The sequence below is a fragment of the Xiphias gladius genome, chromosome 19 (genome assembly GCF_016859285.1).
Source record: "Xiphias gladius isolate SHS-SW01 ecotype Sanya breed wild chromosome 19, ASM1685928v1, whole genome shotgun sequence".
NCBI classification, from domain to species: domain Eukaryota; kingdom Metazoa; phylum Chordata; class Actinopteri; order Istiophoriformes; family Xiphiidae; genus Xiphias; species Xiphias gladius.
The window spans coordinates 26116392-26134434 of record NC_053418.1 but is presented as its reverse complement, the minus strand read 5'-3'; the positions used below and the strand labels follow the sequence as shown (position 1 = coordinate 26134434).

Here is an 18043-nt window from a genome sequence, read left to right as displayed (position 1 = left end):
ATTCCAGCAGTGAGAACAGCCAAAAGTAATAAAAAAAAAAACCCAAAAAACATTGAGATCAATTTTAATTACACAAGAATAATCAAGCCCACACGTAGAAAGCCTGTTATGCCTTATTACATGTGTGTTTTGTGGCCATTTGCTGTCTTACCAGGAGTTAGATGGAGGGTTAATATCAATTGTATCTCTGAGCGTTCGGTGGATAGACTGATCCATGACATTAGCTTGGCACAAGGGCTTGAGTTATGGGGAGGGGGTTAGCCTCCTCAAAAGAGGATAAATGCACCTCCTGGTAACTCCAAAGTTCTTATTTTTACATTGTGTCTTCTTAGCTGCTGGCAAGCCGCGGGTAAGTTCACGTTCAAAAATCACCTGGTTTAGCTCTGATTTGGAGGGTGTGTGAATCCCACAGCTTCACTTAGTGGACAGGACATCTGGACTGTTGTTTGCAGGGGCAAAGCTAGCTATTGATGGTCAGTAAGAAACTCCTACCCCTACGCTGGGGGGTTGTTAAAGCTCTGTCTCATTTTTTATTTCTGCATGTTAAACACAGAGAAAGTGATTTGTGAGTGAGGAGGTTATTTAAAGCATCTGTGTCATGGCCGTCAGACAGTTTTTTTTTTTTGATGAACTTTAATAATGTGCTTTGGTGTGTTTGCTTTATATTTGTAATTGTGTGCTTGCATGATGAGCGACTAGTGTTTTCATTATTTCATACCCTCAACAAAGCGTGAATCTGAGCTTATTCTTAAGACAGATTGTTGAGTTGAGTTAACTTTATTGCCGTTGCAGCAAACATCGGTAGGAATTTGCCTTGGTGAGCACATAGTGCAACAGGACAGATACGACAACGTTCAACACTAAATACTAATGATAAAACACAAGAACATTTTAAAAGTTTTGGTGCATGTATTTATGTTGCCTGGTGCACTCATTTTCTTAAAGGCTAAAGCCAGGGAACAAAAGTCTCAGTCAGAGCACTGAAGTCATGCTTGCCTTATCCTGATTTGCATCAGCTGCTTCATTCTAACTTGACAATCACTGGTTCATTCCTCAGCTGTTTGGATACCAGCTGACTGTTAGTGTCCAATCATATTTATTCAGGTTTTGAATGTGGCCATTATAACCTGACAGTTTACTATTACTCAATATTACTCTGCTGATGTGCTAATGCAAACCTCCTCCTCACTACATGTTCTAAATTTTTGGTATTGCTCTTTTAGATTTAATGTTCTTATATTGTTTGTTCAGAGGGGTGATTACTTCTCCCAGCAGAATCCTTGCTGCTTGGTATTTTTTCAAACCTATAGTTTGTTTACTCTGGCTCAAATTGGTGGATGAGTTGCATTACTAAAATCCACGTGAGAATGTCTACTTTGCTCATCGGTTAGATGTCTCTAAAGGCAGGAGCAAGAAATTAGATGCAGGAAGAAGGTCCAATCAACCCAAATATCAAGAAGGCAATACTTTGTTGCTAGTCCAGGTCAGACCTCGATTCGTTCTCCGCCTAGCTGATATCAGCTGCTGATTTGGCTCCGTTTGAAATGCACATTTTGCTATGTGAGCGGTTTAGCTCAACCTTAAAGAGTATGCCTTAGTTTGGCCAGATTTAGGTTGGGTCTCGTTCCCACCGCAAAAGGACCTGCTCCAGAATTTGTGTGTGACCACTTTCTCAGAAGGGTCCGCAGCCCATTGGTTTCCTTCCCCCTGTCTGAGGCTTGTCAGGTAGTGGACCTTTCTCGCTCAGCAGATGCTGACTCTCACTCACTGTCGCTTTGAGTTATGAGACCGGAGAGACTGACTGCAGGCCTGCTGCTGGTGGACATCTACAGTAACAAGAGTTGAAAGGACTCATATGAACACTGTGGATCACTCTGAAGTAGTACCAAACTGCAGCTGGTTGTTGTGACCTTATAGACTGGAAGAAAGTTATTTGAGACCTTGAGTCAGTTTAGCATTTCTATTGATTTTCTATTGCTGTTCCTAATAGAGACCAGGGTGCCTCTGAGGTGAAATCTTATCAAAGAGAAATAAGTTTTATTAATTTTATTTGGCATTGATCACTGTTCGAAGTTTATATTACAATGTATTTGAGTAATCTCTTCTTCCACAACTCTTAACAAGTCAAACTCTATTTCCCTCAAGGCGTTGTGCTCACTGTGCTGCAATGGAGTGCCATTTAAAGTAGATGTAACTGTCCGTGGGTAACAGGAGAACTGCTTTGTTCTTCAGGGCGTTGCAGGAAACAGGAAGTGGCTGTACCAACCCAAATCAAATATTCATTTTGTTATTGTGTGGTGAATGCTGAATACAGCACTTGGCCTGTTGCCTCCTAGAGATGGAGTGTATTTTAGATTCTCTTTTAGCACAGTTAGGGTCTAATGCATCATGACACGTTTGGGTCATACTGATGACAGCAAGAACAAAAAACCGATGAGAAAAAAACGATGTGCAAACTTAACTTTCTTTCAGATAGAGAAGGTTGTTTTGCACTAAAGAAGATGGGTTCATAATCTTCTCTTTCTCTCTCTCTTTCTCTCTTTGAACAAAAACATCTTTTTTTCAGTGATTACTAAATGTGATGGCTGAGCTGAATGATATTCATGGGTTAGAATATAAACAGTTAGAATAAACTTAAAGATTGTCCATGACCTGCACCCCAATTTGTTTACTGGGGATTCAGCAGGGCACGAGAACCACTTCCATCAAAAATATAAACATAATTGTTTGGAATACCTCAGAATAATGATCACGAGTAGTGATAGGCACTGTGGCCTAACAGACAAAGAAATTATTCAGAAGAGACTATACAGACAGTCAAACGCTCAGTATGCCTCCAATGAATTACTAGCTGGAGGTTTAGTAGCATCTGAAACTTTAAAACTTTTGAACAATCAAATCAGAAGGGACTGCATACATTATCTTTTGAACTTGCAACTCTCTGAAACAGATAATCTGACCCACTTACTGTAGCAGTTGGCCAGGTGCATTTCACTGTAGAATGAATGTCGAATACGCAAAGCATTGATATTTGGTGTAGGCTCTATCTGTGTCACTCCCCACAAGGAAACATCAAGCCTACCACAGCAGGGTGTGGGGAGTAACGATATTTTGGGCCGATCCAGGCGTATTTTTGACATATATTTTTTGGTATCAGCCAAAATGAACCTGATCAAAATCGGACTCTATCTTTACTGTACTCGACTGTCTTTTGTCCATCTCAGCCTGCTCTTGCAAAGTTTTGCTCCTTTATGGTAGCCAGGCTGCACAGTCTAAGCATTTCACTGCATACGTGAGTGAAAATTTGAGTTAGTATTAAAAAAAATTATTTTTGCACAGTGCTGCACGTGAATTCTGACACTGAGGTTTGCAAAATGCATGCAATTTCTTTTCTCAAAACATTCGAGTAGAAGCTTCTCATTTTTAGCTAGTGCTAACTATCACTTTCACCGGTAAAATAACAAATGTCGCTAATTAGCAGTAATTCTATGAGTAAATTCATGGCAGGCCAAAAAAAAAACTTCTGTGAGGGAAGAAACTCAATTTTTCAACTTTTAGTTTCTGTAGTTCCAGCAAATCCAACCGATATATATATATATATATATATATATATGAGATCTTCCTTGAGTAAAAGAAGGATTAAAATAATATTTTTATTTCATTAAACAATATAGCAATTCTTAAAAACCTTAAAATTCATTCCATATCCCCCCTTCAGCTGAAACATTTTTGACAGACTGATCGTCTAACTCAGACTAATATGGTGATCTCTGATCTAGTCCTTATCCCTTAGAATTTTCAGACATTGCTTTTAATGGAACTCTTAACTCTAAAAAAGTTTTAAAGCATTCCTTGGGTGACATAGAGACTGGAGATAACAATAATTGATCTTTAAACCCCCTTTTCAAACACACCAGCCAGTGCTCCACTGCAAAGCGGATCAGAGTGGTCTCTGGTTCACAGTTCAAAGACTTGTGTGGCTCATGTTAATTTATGCTTCTCTCTCTTTACATGTGTACTGGATTGGGTGTTCACTGCAGCCTCTCTTTACAGGCTGCCCTGCTACAAGCAGTGCAGGAGAGCCACTTTTAAACCACTGCCAGCCACTTCACAGAGAAAATGGAATGGGGAGTGACCTGGAAGTAGTCAATAAGCAAGGTGTTGGAGTTGTAATGTATGTGTACTGGTAGAATACTAATGTCAAGGAACCATTTTCAGACAAATATATCGCAGATCTTTAAAGCAACTAAACTTACAATATCTTTTTCTCTTATGTAAGACAAAATCATCAACACTGATATAACGGATGTAACTGGTTACTGCCCAATAATGACTTGTTCAGTTTGCTCATTTCAAAATCGAATACATCATAACATTTGGCAAGGATGTCATGTTTTAAAGGTTTTTTTCTCAGATGATGTCAAGACATTCAGCCCTCCACAACTGGTTCATACTTTGCAACCTTCAGGATCACAAAATTCATTGCAGGAATTATTAATTCCTATATTTCTATGAGTATTAATGTATACATAAAACCAAAACAATGAGTTGAAAGATGCTAAAACAGTCTGTAGAGATGAGGGGAACGACAGAGTTTGGTGGTAATTTCTGTGTGGATATACCTTTACCAGCGACCCCTTTCATATTACAGATACTCATTTGATCCATTGTTGATATAAAAATATAGATTAGTGCAGTCTAAAAGCACTCACATTCAGGGTATTCAAACATCCAGGAAATTGTGGATTTAAGTATTGTAGCTTTTCAGTCATAGGAAAGTCCTGGAAAAAGACCAAATATCAACATTGTCACTGAAAGGTTTTTAATGTGAAAAATCAGATCTGTTTGCAAACAAACTGTCAAAACAGTGACGTACCCCTCAGTGTTTTGATTTTTTTTTCATTAATCTACAGTACTGTGTATTTAAGCCACTTCAGACATAATAATCTCATTCCCCTCGCCAAGCGACACTGCCTGTCAGCTGGTGTTTTTCAGCTATAGAGAGCCTTTTTGCAAAATGCCACAGTGCTAATACAAAAGCTGCAGCGTGTTTCAGTTCTTCTGTGCTTGTTGTACTTGTACGAGGTTCACATTTTCTATTTTCAGTGAATTAAATCATGATTTTGCTTACAATATGGAGCATAATCATTCTCTGGGGACTCCGGAGAAGTGGCACCGAGCCACAGTGACAATCAGAGCAGTATTCAGCTGTATTGGGTTCAGTGTTTGGCTGACTTGTGCTGCTCTGATTGATGTGCTTTTTGTCCACGTCATGTCTTCACTAATTGGTTTCCATTATCTGGGTTGCATTGCAAAACTGAATTAGCATATTACCGTTTTATATGCTAATTTGTTTGTGCTGCTGACCGAAATTGTCTCAGTTTGTTTGCAAGAGGAATAAAGGGTTTTGGGAGTTTAACAGATATACAGTGTAACCTTAAAGTACATCATCAGATCATCAGACACTGTTATCCTGTTGGCTCTTAGATTTTGTTAGTGGCAGTCACGTTCAGTTGGGCTTACACTTGGAAGCAGTTTTTCAGTCATTTAGGTAACAGAAAAAATTTTTAACCTGAGTAAGTATGGAACCAAACTAAAAGTTAAGATTATGTCTGTAGTTGTGCTTGCTGATACATCTTTTTGTGATATCAGGACCTGAATATTTTTTGGCAGCAGTTCAAAAGGCGTATTAAAGAGTAACTTAACACAATAATAGAAAGCACTGCTTGGTTGGGCTGTACATGTAACTACACTCGACAGTTTAACTCAACATGTTGTACTGATACACACCCAGGAGTACACTTTAAAAGCACTGTAGTAAGGTGATAAGTCAAAGCACAGCAGGTCAGCAATTAAAAATATTTTCAATAAGAATGGACAATATATCAAATTGAAGCTGAAATAATTAGTTGATTAACTAATTAGACACTTGATGGAAAATAAACCAGCAACTATCTGATAATCAAGTAAATGTTGAAGTAATTTTTCAAACAAAAATGAGAAACGTTACCTAGTTCCAATAAATCGAAAATCTTTGGTTTGGGAGTGCTGGTCAGACAAAACTTCAGGACAAGGAAACTGGGATTGTGCTCATTCCTGTAGAACTCTATAGGTACTGTTTTTGTCTATTGTGAGATTAGCAGAAAAGGCAGTTGTATTTTTAAATGGTCGACACACACAGTGCCCATGTCACTCTGCTCTGCAGTATTACAACAGACTGTTTTTAGTAAATGTCATTTCCAAACCAAGAATGCTTGGACGACTTAGATGGTTGACTGCTGACATTAATGTTGCCCACTTTTAATAGCCTAAACACAAATGACAGTAACGTTAACATTACATCCAAAGCCTCTCAACAATGCTACGTCAACTTAGCTTACCTTACATTAGCTTGTAGATGTTGGCAAGCTGGCCTCCCTGTTTTTGTTTTCTCTCTCAACTGTTGCAGTGGGTTAGTAGATAAATGTTGTCCATAAATCTTTTACCTTTTCCCTCCAAAAAACATGAACTAAGGTAACAATAACTTACATTTCTGGCCGAGACATAATGAAATGAAATATGCTGATGCCAAATCTGCAATGTGCTAAAAATACTTAAGCTAAACTAGGTCTAAAACCTAGTATATGGCTGGTTCCTCCCTTTATCTGTTTGCTTCTCTCCTACTGTGTTTGCTCACATACACAGTATTTTAATACAGCTGAATTTACATGTTTTTCTGTTTTTCTGATGTCAGACAACGGAACAAATGTGAAATAGTGACTTAAACATGGCCCATTAAGACGACATGTTAACCAACAGTCACTTCCAAACCATTTCCCAGCTGCTGCTCTGCACTGCTTAAATCCTGATTTTATAACAACAACGTTGTCTGACAAAATCACCATACATGTAAGTTAAAGACAACGGCTGTGCGATTTTGCCTATATTTAGCCCCCCCAATGATGTAATGTTTTAAACTGTTTGCGCCAGTTCATTTTGAAAGAGCAAAGACTAATGGTGTAACCTCAGCACTCAGTCATGTAGCATTCGGCTGACCAATGGTGTAACCTTATCAGTCAGTCAGTCACTCAGTCAGTCAGTCAGTCAGCCACTCATAGACATTTGGGTTCATAGGGCTGTCCCCACTGTTAGGGTCAAGCCAAATAAGATAATCTGGAAAGGTGGAGGATAACAGATACTATATAGAACATACAATTTTTTGATTCTATAGATGCATGCAGTTCATCCAACAGGACATGTGCATTAATAATTCATTAGTCCATTCCACAAAACTTGCATTAAACAATTTTCATTTTGAAATGTTATTTTTTATTTAGTTTTCTCTTGCTTTTGTCATAGAAATAGGTTGGCAACAAAAGAGATTTCTGCTTCCGTAAAGATATGCCTCTAAAATTGTTTAATGTAATTAAACATTTGGATTTTTTTTTTAAATGTTGGAAGCCACTTTTTTACAGTTAGGTGTGTTATTCATGGTCATATAATGAACTTTCTGTTGCCTGCCTACTAAAGACAGTGAAAACAGGTAATAATCAGATTTTTTATGTACATTTGAGTATTTGCAGAGAGCTGGAAAGCAAGGCTTCACATGAAAATATAATGTAAAAATTAAATGAATATGCAGTGGGGTCCAAAAGTATAAGACCACTAGTCAAGGTACTTCCATTTTGCATTTGTTTAGAATGAAATACTGTTTTTTGTTGTTATCATTGTATGATTTGACAATGTTCCAAAGAGCTTTTTGTAATGTCACAGAATGCTTGACTTTCTTAGTCTTCAAGTGCACCAATAACTGTTCAATGGGGTTCAGGACAGTGGACTGTTGAAGAAATTCCATGACTCTGTGGCCTACTTTGTTCTTCAAAGATTTAAACCAGAGGGTATAGCATGTCTGAAGAATATAGTGGTTTAGACAGTCTGACAATCTGTGGGCTTCTACACAACCTTTTTGATCATTTCAATTGACTTTTCTTCCCCTGTCTTACTTCTTTTTGGCAAAGCCACACAATTCAGAGATCTCTGAGCTAGATGCTAATGTCAGCATGCTAAAATGCTCACAGTGACAATGCTTACATGCTGTTGATAAGCAGGTATAATGTTAGTTGAGCATTTTATGATGCTATAATTTGTTAATTAGCACAAAACACAAATGAGAATGTTATTATTTTTGCAGGTTTTTGGTCATGCACCAAAGTACTGTACAAACTGAAAATTTGACCTGAGGATATTGCAAGATGAAAATTTAAGGGATCATCAAAGTATCTCTTGAGGAGGGCTTGATTGTGTGTAGCAAATTTCATAAAAATCCATTCACAGCTGTTGAGATATGTCACTCAAAACCACAAATGTCAACTTCAAATGTCACATAGTGTTAGGGGAAAAGTCAGGGGATCACCAAAGTCATTAGGATTCATCCTCTGGGGATGAACGTCTGAACAAAACGTCATGGTAATCCATCCAGTAGTTACTAAGATATTTCATCGTTGACCAAAGTGGTGGACCATCTGACCAACAGAGACTAAGATTGCCATCCCTAGGACCATGGATAAAAGTAAAACCCAAGGTGTAATAAACCAGAGTAACCTGTAAGAATTCTTTAAAAAACAACTGGATTTGCATATGAGCACAACATTGAAATAACAAGTTAAGATACCCTGTGAGTAAAAGAACAAATAAATCGGACCAAAGGTTTCATATTATAGAAATACCCTCGCATTTTGATTGCATGAACACATAAAGTGAATGGGTATCTACCTTTTGAATCAAATCTTATAATTTCACAGTATTTTATGTATCTCAGGGTGACCTTAAAATGTTTTCAACATAACATTGTGAGCTTCTAAACATCTCTCCACTCACATAGTTTCATCTGCTCGTCACCAGATCGTAGCCTTTGGGTGTAGGAGAGTGTGTCAGCTATTGACGAGCTAATCTGCATTTTCCACGCCTGCTCTGTTTGACCTTTAGAAAATATTGATTTTTGAAGGAGAGGATTAGTGAAGCAAAGTAGCTCAGTAGTACTAGCAGTTGCCTTCTGGTTCAGATATTGTCTCTCCAAACAGACACAAAGAGGTATTTTTCAGGAATGAAGTAAGGAAAGCTCTAAAGATGGACCATTGAAATTTTCCCCAACATACTACTTTTCACTAGAAGGCAGCAACATACAGCTTATTTGTAAACACACCACAACTGCCACATTTATTTGAAAGATGGGTACGCATCACCATATATACTTTAGTTCTAAATGTCCTTTTAATAAACGTATACTTACACAAGAGACTGCCTCTTCCTGAAGGGCGAAGTTACAGCGCCAGTGGTTTCTGTGCAGCCCTGCTCGGTCCCGGCTGCAGTCTGTCATTAATTTAATGTGTTTGTCAGATAAAGAAAGAAACTAATTTCCATGATCCCTTCTTAATTACTTGTTATGCATCATTAGCCCAGTGACGTCTCCTAATAGTTGCAGCAGGTCGGTTGGAGAGTTTATAGATACTCTTGTCTGCATCTACAAGACTGATGCCCACGCTGAACCCATTGATCATCTCCTGTCATTTTCATAGGCTTGGGAGTTAATGGGAAGGAAATATTAGCCATTTCTAGTGCTGACAGAAAGTAATCAAGAGTAGTGAAATGAGACTGAATCATCGTGGTGCCTGCTGATAATTGAAGAGGTTGAAAAGTGCTGTTCCAATGAGCCTGTAGTAATCAGTGCAGAGTGGAAAACATAAGTAGTAAAACTACTTTGCCTCTTTATAGTAGTCCTTCTCATTAAATTAAAATGGAAAAAGACAAATGTGACCTCCTCAGGAATCTGTCTTCATGCCACGTGCTATTAACGCACACAAGAAGATTGTAATTAAAACACTTCCAAATATGTTGGCACAAAGAAAAGTGGCCCACAGCTTCTTGTGTAAGCAAAAACTGCACCACTGAGATGCTTAGCCCTTTTTATTTAGTTCAATCTAATGCAGCAGCGTTTACACAGTTTAATTATGAGCCTGTCTCACTGGGAAACAGTGGAGCGAAGGAGGGGTTATTAATAGAAATAGTCCTGAGAGATCAGTTGTTAGTCTGCCCTTTAAAAAATGGCTATGGTGTGCCGAGAGAGAGAGATAGGTGAAACATCCCTTTCGGCTCTTGAAAGATAAAACGAGTTTGAAACAGCCCAGAATCTTTGTGACAGGGAGGCGATTAGCCGATGAAGCATGTCAAATTAAAAGAGTGTGAGATGCAGATTCCACTCACACTTAGATTTAATTCTTTCACATTTTTGGTGTGACTCAGCTCATAATCCAAGGAAGGATTTTTAATTTTAATATAACTCCCCCCTGCTTCCTCCCCACATGTGCTTCGAGCACTACGAGGCACAAATTCAAAAAACAAGCTGGATTTTCATCATTGAGAATCTCGCCTTTGGTGGCATGGTGAAATTGTTTCGTTGCACGCTATGATAGTTTAATGCATTACGGCTACCATGCATAAATGCAGAAGATGTAGAGCACCAAAAGTATTAATGAGAAAATTGTACTCATTAACATATTTTAAATTGCTTTGATCGAGCTATATTGGGGGTTTCCAAGACACTTCTTGGACTTTCAATTTATATATATATATAACTCTTATATATATCTATATATATATCTTTCTCTATATAGATATATATATATACAGATATACATATTTTATATCAAATCACAATAGAGAAAAATGATACTTTGTTAAAGTTCCCCATCCTCATAGGTCCCTGTCCTAAGAAGAAAACTGTGTTTTACATATTAATATAAAGCTTCCCAAATGTAATAATTCCTATAATAATCCTGTTGAGACAACAGATTTTGATTATCCAGAGGAAACATGGCGTGGAGATTTCCCATAGATAAAAAATTAGTCACTGCTTTAAAAATGATCAGTATCAAACTTTAAATATGTGTCAAACGGCTCATAGTTGTGTAGAAAAAGCACTGAATGTCAAGTACCCTTAGATCCTATTGTGTCAGAAGATTTGAATAATTAATGAAGTTACCTGCTGTGAAATCTTTGTATAAAATTACTTGCAACACATCAAAAACCGGAGACTGGAGATGCAATGTACATCGTATTCCTGCTGCTGATGGCTACAGGAATTTTTTTTTTAAATGACTTATACACTCTTACACTCAATAGATGTGAGTGTAATTATTATAGGCTTGTTGAGGTGATAATGACCAAAGTGAGAGGGCAATCTGATCTGAGTTTGTCTCATCCAACAGGTCATGCAATTTGTTTGTAGGTTTTCTGAACAAATGAAAATGAACACAGAGGCCACCTTTGCACAATTAGCACATATCATTATGCTGTTTTTGCCTGCAACAGCTCTGCATGGATGTTTTAAGAAAGCTGGATATGGTGTCACCAGTCATCCTTGCTGCCAATTTGTCCCAGTGTCCATTCCCGGTACTACAACAAAAGATCTCCTGCGGCCCACAGAGCATTTTCCCTATAGACCTCAATTGACCTCCAAACTTTCACAGAGCCTCAAAAAGCTATTTATATGTTCATGACATTATCCCAATGTAATGACTCCGGACAGAGACCTTTTCATTCAAATAAATCATATTTGAGTTTATTTTCCAATTATTTTAATACTTCTGTTACCCAGCCAAGAAATAGTCCCACACATAACCCCAAATTGTTATTTTGTCATATAACGTGTTCATCGGGTGAGATTTAGAGGTGCTGGTAGGCTGATTTTGATACCTTCGGGCAGGGTCAGGAGAGTTATTTCCCCATGTTTCCATTCTTTAAGCGAGGCTAAGCTAAGCTAACCGGTTCCTGCTGGTAGCTTCATATTTATGGTACAGCCATGAGATTGGTATCCGTCTTCTCATCTAACTCTCAAAAATGCAAACAAGCGTATTTTCCAAACTGTCAGAAAATACAGTCCAGCAGAGAGGCTTTTGCTGTGTCAGCTCAGTGTTATAGCTCGATGTTCAGTGGTCTGACATACTGACCTCAGACCAGCATCCAGAACCAGTACTTGCTTTAGTCTTATATGTGCTCTGTTAGCATGAGCTACTAGTGCTGTTTGAAATCCGTGCTCTGACAGAGGAAAATTAAAAAGAATGAGGAAGGGGGGGTGTTCAGGACTTACCCACTGTAGCTTGGCATCTGCTTTCTTACAGTTGTTTTTGGGAGAAAATATCAGTAATGTAAATTCATGTACTGTGAACAGACCAATCCAGGATGTGTTAGCTTTGTGCAGGGGCTGGAGGTTTGGGGAAGTTCACTTCCTGGTAACTCCAAAGTTGTCTTATTTACATGTTTTTTCTTCTTAGCTAGCTTGCTAGTTTTTGTCACTGGTAAGTGTATATTGAGAACTCCCCTGGTTTTGATGGAGGGTGTGTGAACCTCATGGCTTCACTGTGAGGGCGGGATTTTGAAGTGCTGTGTGCAGGAGCTAAACTAGCTATCTCCAAACTGTAGTGTGACTCCTTGTTAAATCTCAATGTCTCATTCTTTTATGTCTAATACAAGATGTTACGTGTGTGTGTGGAGGCTTTGGGGTGGTTTAACTAAGTACTTTTGCTTGAGTAATTAGTTCAGTAATATTACTTTTTCAGAAACTGAGTTATGATGGGGCATAACAGGTCAAGGTTAAAGGACAGGTCAAATGAATAAAACAGTGCGATATTGTGTGGGAATTTAATAGTAAAAGAACTGATTCAACTCCCAAAAAACACCTGAGTAAAAATTATTCTTTATTATAACTACATACCTCTTGAAAAAAATAAAGTGAGAAAGTCGTAATGATAAACATATTTTATGGGCTTCGATTGTGGTTTGCGAAGGCTAGTTGTTGTCATACAGTAGCCTACATTAGAGGAAAGCAGTCTCCACTTTGTATTTCAGTGCTCACAGTTTTCATCAGTCAGGAAGTCATCTTGCAATCCACTGATGGAAAGAAGAACAAAAGATTTCTAAGCTCTGGGGAATGGGAATGAGATATAATATTAAAAGCTGTCATAAAGAAAATGGAGTGAAAAGTCCTCAGGTTTAGTGGGGAGACATTGAGCTCAAATCGTCCACAAAATCATAATATATTTATTCTTTACAGCAGTTTCTTGGAAGTAGCCAAAGTTTTTTTTTTTCAAACTTAACTGCAGCCGTCATGGTATGGTCATGGATAGAAAGGTAGAAGCAGACCTCTGTATCATCCATACACTGAAAGGGTTGTTCTGTTTCTGTCCCTCTGCAGGTGATTTTGTCAGTGGTGTAAACGTACAATTAAGGCAACATAAACGTCCATATGATGTAATTTGTCTGGAGGCCACTGATAGACGCATTTGTGCTTTCTAATGAGGGATTTTGTATAAAGTTGACGGGCTTCTTGTCTTTGATCTCAGACGGTTTTGTTCATGGTCGATACTGTGTTTTTAGTGGGAGTTTGAGGATTGACTGCATGGCCTATTTTCGTCACAGCGTTTCATCAGCTGTCTCAGGGTTTCCTCCCCGCATTGTCTACTGATCTGCTCAACAATCCTCTGCCTGCTGCCAAGAAGGTTTGGCTCTTGTATGAAAAACCTAGTCCAGCGGCCGGTGTGCTGTCTTAGTCTGGAAAGGGTCAATCTTTAGGAAAAAAAAAATAAAATCATGAATCCATTGCATAATCTTCTGAGGTTTCAAATTTTGTTGTAAAAGCATTGAGTTGGCAAGTCTGCTGTTTATCCACACCAGATTGTAAAAGAAGAATTAAGTTGGTCCTGACAAACAAATTAGACTACTGATTTGATTTATGCTCTGATTGCAATCGCTTATGTTGGTATGAGCCAGCTGAAGTGAGGCTTATTTCCAAAATTGGATATTTTGGCAGGTATTACCATGACAAATGCAAGATGATAGGGAAAATGATTTGAAATGAGAGGTGTTGGACCAATATATTAGACTTTCCCCCGTGCTACTGTGAGGAAGAGTGCAGGTTGCTCTGATGGATAGGTCTATTCCAGCTGGAGCTCAGCAGGAGCAGTGATGCTCCTACACCCAGTCACTTTTATTAGTCCTCCATCAAGTTGAATTTCATGTACACAGGCCTCTTATAAATTCATGATACTACATGATGTTTTTAAAAGCTGGCTATAAAACTATTTTGGACTTTAAAAGAGCACAAATCCTGTGTGGTGTTTCTGTTTGTTCTTGATAGTCTTTGAGGCTCTTTCCCAAACCAAGGGGGATGAGAGGAGAAAAAGATCTAAGGCTGGTGAGTCCATCTCTTGTTCCCTGCTGTTCAGGAGACAGTTTGTATTCCATCACTGTTTACCACAGGTTATGAACCTCTGACTCTTAGTTATTAGTCTGTGTATATGATTTCACAGCAATCCTCCATTATAGTACTTACAATACTTCCAGCAGCCTTTCAGTTCAGTTTTTTAATTTGGGAAATAATAAACAGTAGCAGAAAATCGATTTTAGACTAAGATGGAGCTATGTTGGTGGGTGTGCAAATAAAATCTGATAAGTGTAAATGCTGTTTTACTGTTTGTGACTGTTAGTCTTGATCCGTGGTACTATTGGGCAAATATTTTGAATAAAGTCTCATGAAACTAGTGTATTTTTACGTAAAACTTCAAACATGCATTCATTGATTTATTTTGGCCACACGAGGACAGCACAACAAGCTGTAAACACAACATATATCACCTTGTATAGTTATGGCTAACATGTTAGCAGACAGTTGCCTATTAACATCTCCAGCACATACAGAGCAAAAGTTGCCTTCATTTGGAGCCTTGTTTCTGGTGAAACGAGAAATTTAAGACCAATCCTCATACTCATACTCTCCCCTCAGCCTTAATCTGATCTCCACCAACTCCTGAGTGGTCTGGCTATTTAGCAGCTATATGTTCCACTAGTCACTACCGTTGCTTGTGGGCTGCATGATGATGGTCAGGTAGTGTACAGTTGTTTTCTTGAACTTCTTCCCTGAAAACAGCTGCCTGCAGTGTCTGGAAATTAGGTTAATAAGCAGGTGAACCAAAACAGCTGCAGGCCATACAACCGAGAGCTGAGAGACCCCTAAAATGCACCGTAGAGCTGAGGAGAACTACAGAGTCAGGCAATGATTCTCTGTGGGTTCATCAATGAGTGACACCTTACACATTACACATTGTCATTTGATCCATCGTGAATATAAAAAATATTGATTACGGCAGTATTAACCATAAAAATGCCAAAAAAATAAATAAATTGTACTGCAGGTGAGATCAGAAAAATGTCTCCTGTTTCTTGTACCGATCATTAAGAAAATAAACCATGACTCAATATAAAATTATTAAATGGCTTGTATGGCTGCTGAAATATCTGTTGATGAAAGAATTTTTTTTTTTTCTTGACTCAGGACCTTGGTTACATGGTATGAAGTACAAACAAAACATGTGATACATAACAGAAAACATAACATACAATCATGATAGAAAAATGGCACCTTTTTCTCTCCAGCCTTTTATATCTTCCAATAACCTGAGAGATCCTGGTGTCATTCGGGCTGACGTTACATATAGCCTGTCTGTATTTTTGGTTTTCATACACTAGGTACTTTTCCAGCTTAAATTCCTTCTTGAACGCTATAGATAGATCACACGCTGACATGGTTTTTGAGCTCACTTTGCATTCCTACTTTTGTATGAACTGTATTGTATTTTTCAGACCAGCTGAAGACCACATTTGTGTTAGCCATAGGTTAGACAGGCCACAGTCACCTAATGCTTGACCATTAACATCCATGGAAATACATATACACCAGAGTTCTAATAATTAATCACACAGTTGTACATTATCCTGCTGAGTTTAGTTTCTTTACCTTCTAGCAGCCTCTATGAGAAACCAATAATTTTCTTAAACTCTACAAACTTTAACATATAAATTTAAGCTTAATATTATTACCAGTGCTGGAAAGTAACTGTACATTTACTCAAGTACTTCACCGCTGTAAAAGTTTGAGGTACTTATACTTTACTCAAGTATTTCCATTTTATGGAAATTACTTTGCAGATTCTGTTTATTAATACAAAATATAATTTACAATTAAATTATGATTAGATAGATACATTAAGCTGATTCAGTGTTATTCCAAAATGTATCAAAATACTGTATATTTTAAGGCTAATACTTTTGTAATTTTATTGAAATAAGATTTTGAATTTAGGAGTTTTCCTTGTAACAGAGTATTTCTACACTGTGGTAGTGTTACTTTGACTTATGTTTCATAGACCATTGCTTACACTGTCCAAACTAGTGATTTATGTCTTTTATATTAGTAATGTGTTGGCCTAGTTCTCAGTGTTGGCGCTGCTTGACTAATGCACACTGATATGTCGGTGGTTGTCAGTGACAATGCTTTATTTGTTAAAGTGACAGTGAGGCTGCATGCAATCAGATTAATTCCTTATAAAGCACCTCTCTAAGACCATCTGAGGCGGTCTCACTGATAATCACATTGGGATTACTTTGAGGAAGCACACTGTGACTACATAACACTGGGGATACTTTCCTACTGTTCTGCAGTTCCAGTTACTGAGTCCATATCTTGTTTTTTCCAAGGCTTAAAAATCACAATTTTCCTTATCCAAACTCGCCCTGTATGTCACAAGTGAAATCAGTTGTCTGTGATGCTATTTTTAATTACATCAATTCTTAGCATTTAGTCTGCTTGTGTAGTTAAAAAGAATATGAAGAAATGTCATAAAACAGGGTAACATAAACAAAATGATGGCACAGAACAGACATAGGAGTAATGACACCAAGATGAATTTCAAAGGTGCTCATGGAGGCTGAGAGACAAACAGAAATAGTATCAGAGCTGTGATATTGGCATGATTTGATGTGTAAAGAAATACAATAGTACATACCCTTAATCAGAAAATTCATTAGCACAAATAATATTTCATTTGTGATTAAATACATGCAAGGAGAAAGTCTGGTTTGGACTGATATATTGCTATCAAATACAGTTTTTTTTAAATTAAAATTTACATTCTTTTATCATCATTATAAGGTTGTGATCAAAACAGAAATAGTATAGTAAGTACGAACACTTTCCTGTGCTTCAGAATAGAACGATAATAAAAAAGAAAATCTGCCTTGAATCTCCAGAATTATTGTAAAAGTCTTTTCCATTTTCAAATAGTTGCATAGAATTAAGTTTTCAGGTCAGAATATACAGAACAATGGACCATCAAATTTGCATTAGGTGTCTTCACACTGGCAGTGCTCCCAAATAGGACCATGATATCACAGGTCAGTGGAGTTAGCACCTGCTTTGAGAGTTCTACAAATGTAAACATCACAGCACAGCACACCATGGCACAGCTAAAGCATGCCATACTGATACTATAGAGGAGTGGAGTGTATTTTGGATTTTTCTCCCCTCCTAGTGTCTTTGGCTAGGTTAACATTCAACTGATTTCTACCTTCTTGAATTCTGTTATTGGTGCCTATGAACTTTAGTAATTCCTAACCTTGTTATCCTGATATTCTTACCTCTATGCTGGGATTCTCACTGTGTCTGTATTTGTAAACGTTATGTCTTATAGTTGTGTGCCTAATGTTATATTTCAATGTTTAAAGTGTGCACAGACTCTTGGCTGATGTACATTTTAAATGCACTGAAGTTAAAGTTGAAACTGAACCAATGTATTGACTGCTGCTCTGCAAAAGTCCTTCCACTACTAATGTATTCAGCCACTTGTTTGCCTGGTTTGCGGAACCGCCTGTGGTCGTCAAAATTGGAAAGAAATTGCTGGTCTTTTCCATTTGTGTTTGCACCTGGAGATTTTTGCTTGCGTTTGCGTCTGTGCCTTATCTCAGGAAACTCCACCCCAAACGGACTACAGTCATGCTAACAGCTCTGTGAGGCTGTCCTGCGCTACACACTCTCAACATGCGTATTGTGACAAAGCGACCATGTTTGCTTTTAGCACGTATGTTTACCAGGTTCACCAAATTGGCTTAGCATCTTAGCATGCCATCATTTGCTGATTAGAAGTAAACATAAATAACAGCTGATGCTGGTGCGAAT

General features: G+C 37.9%; 1 protein-coding gene across 1 annotated transcript in view; it reads left to right on the top strand.

Moving 5' to 3' along the window:
- Positions 1–18043, top strand: part of zmat4a (zinc finger, matrin-type 4a) — a 137326-nt gene that overhangs the window by 17285 nt on the left and 101998 nt on the right. The window lies entirely within an intron of this gene.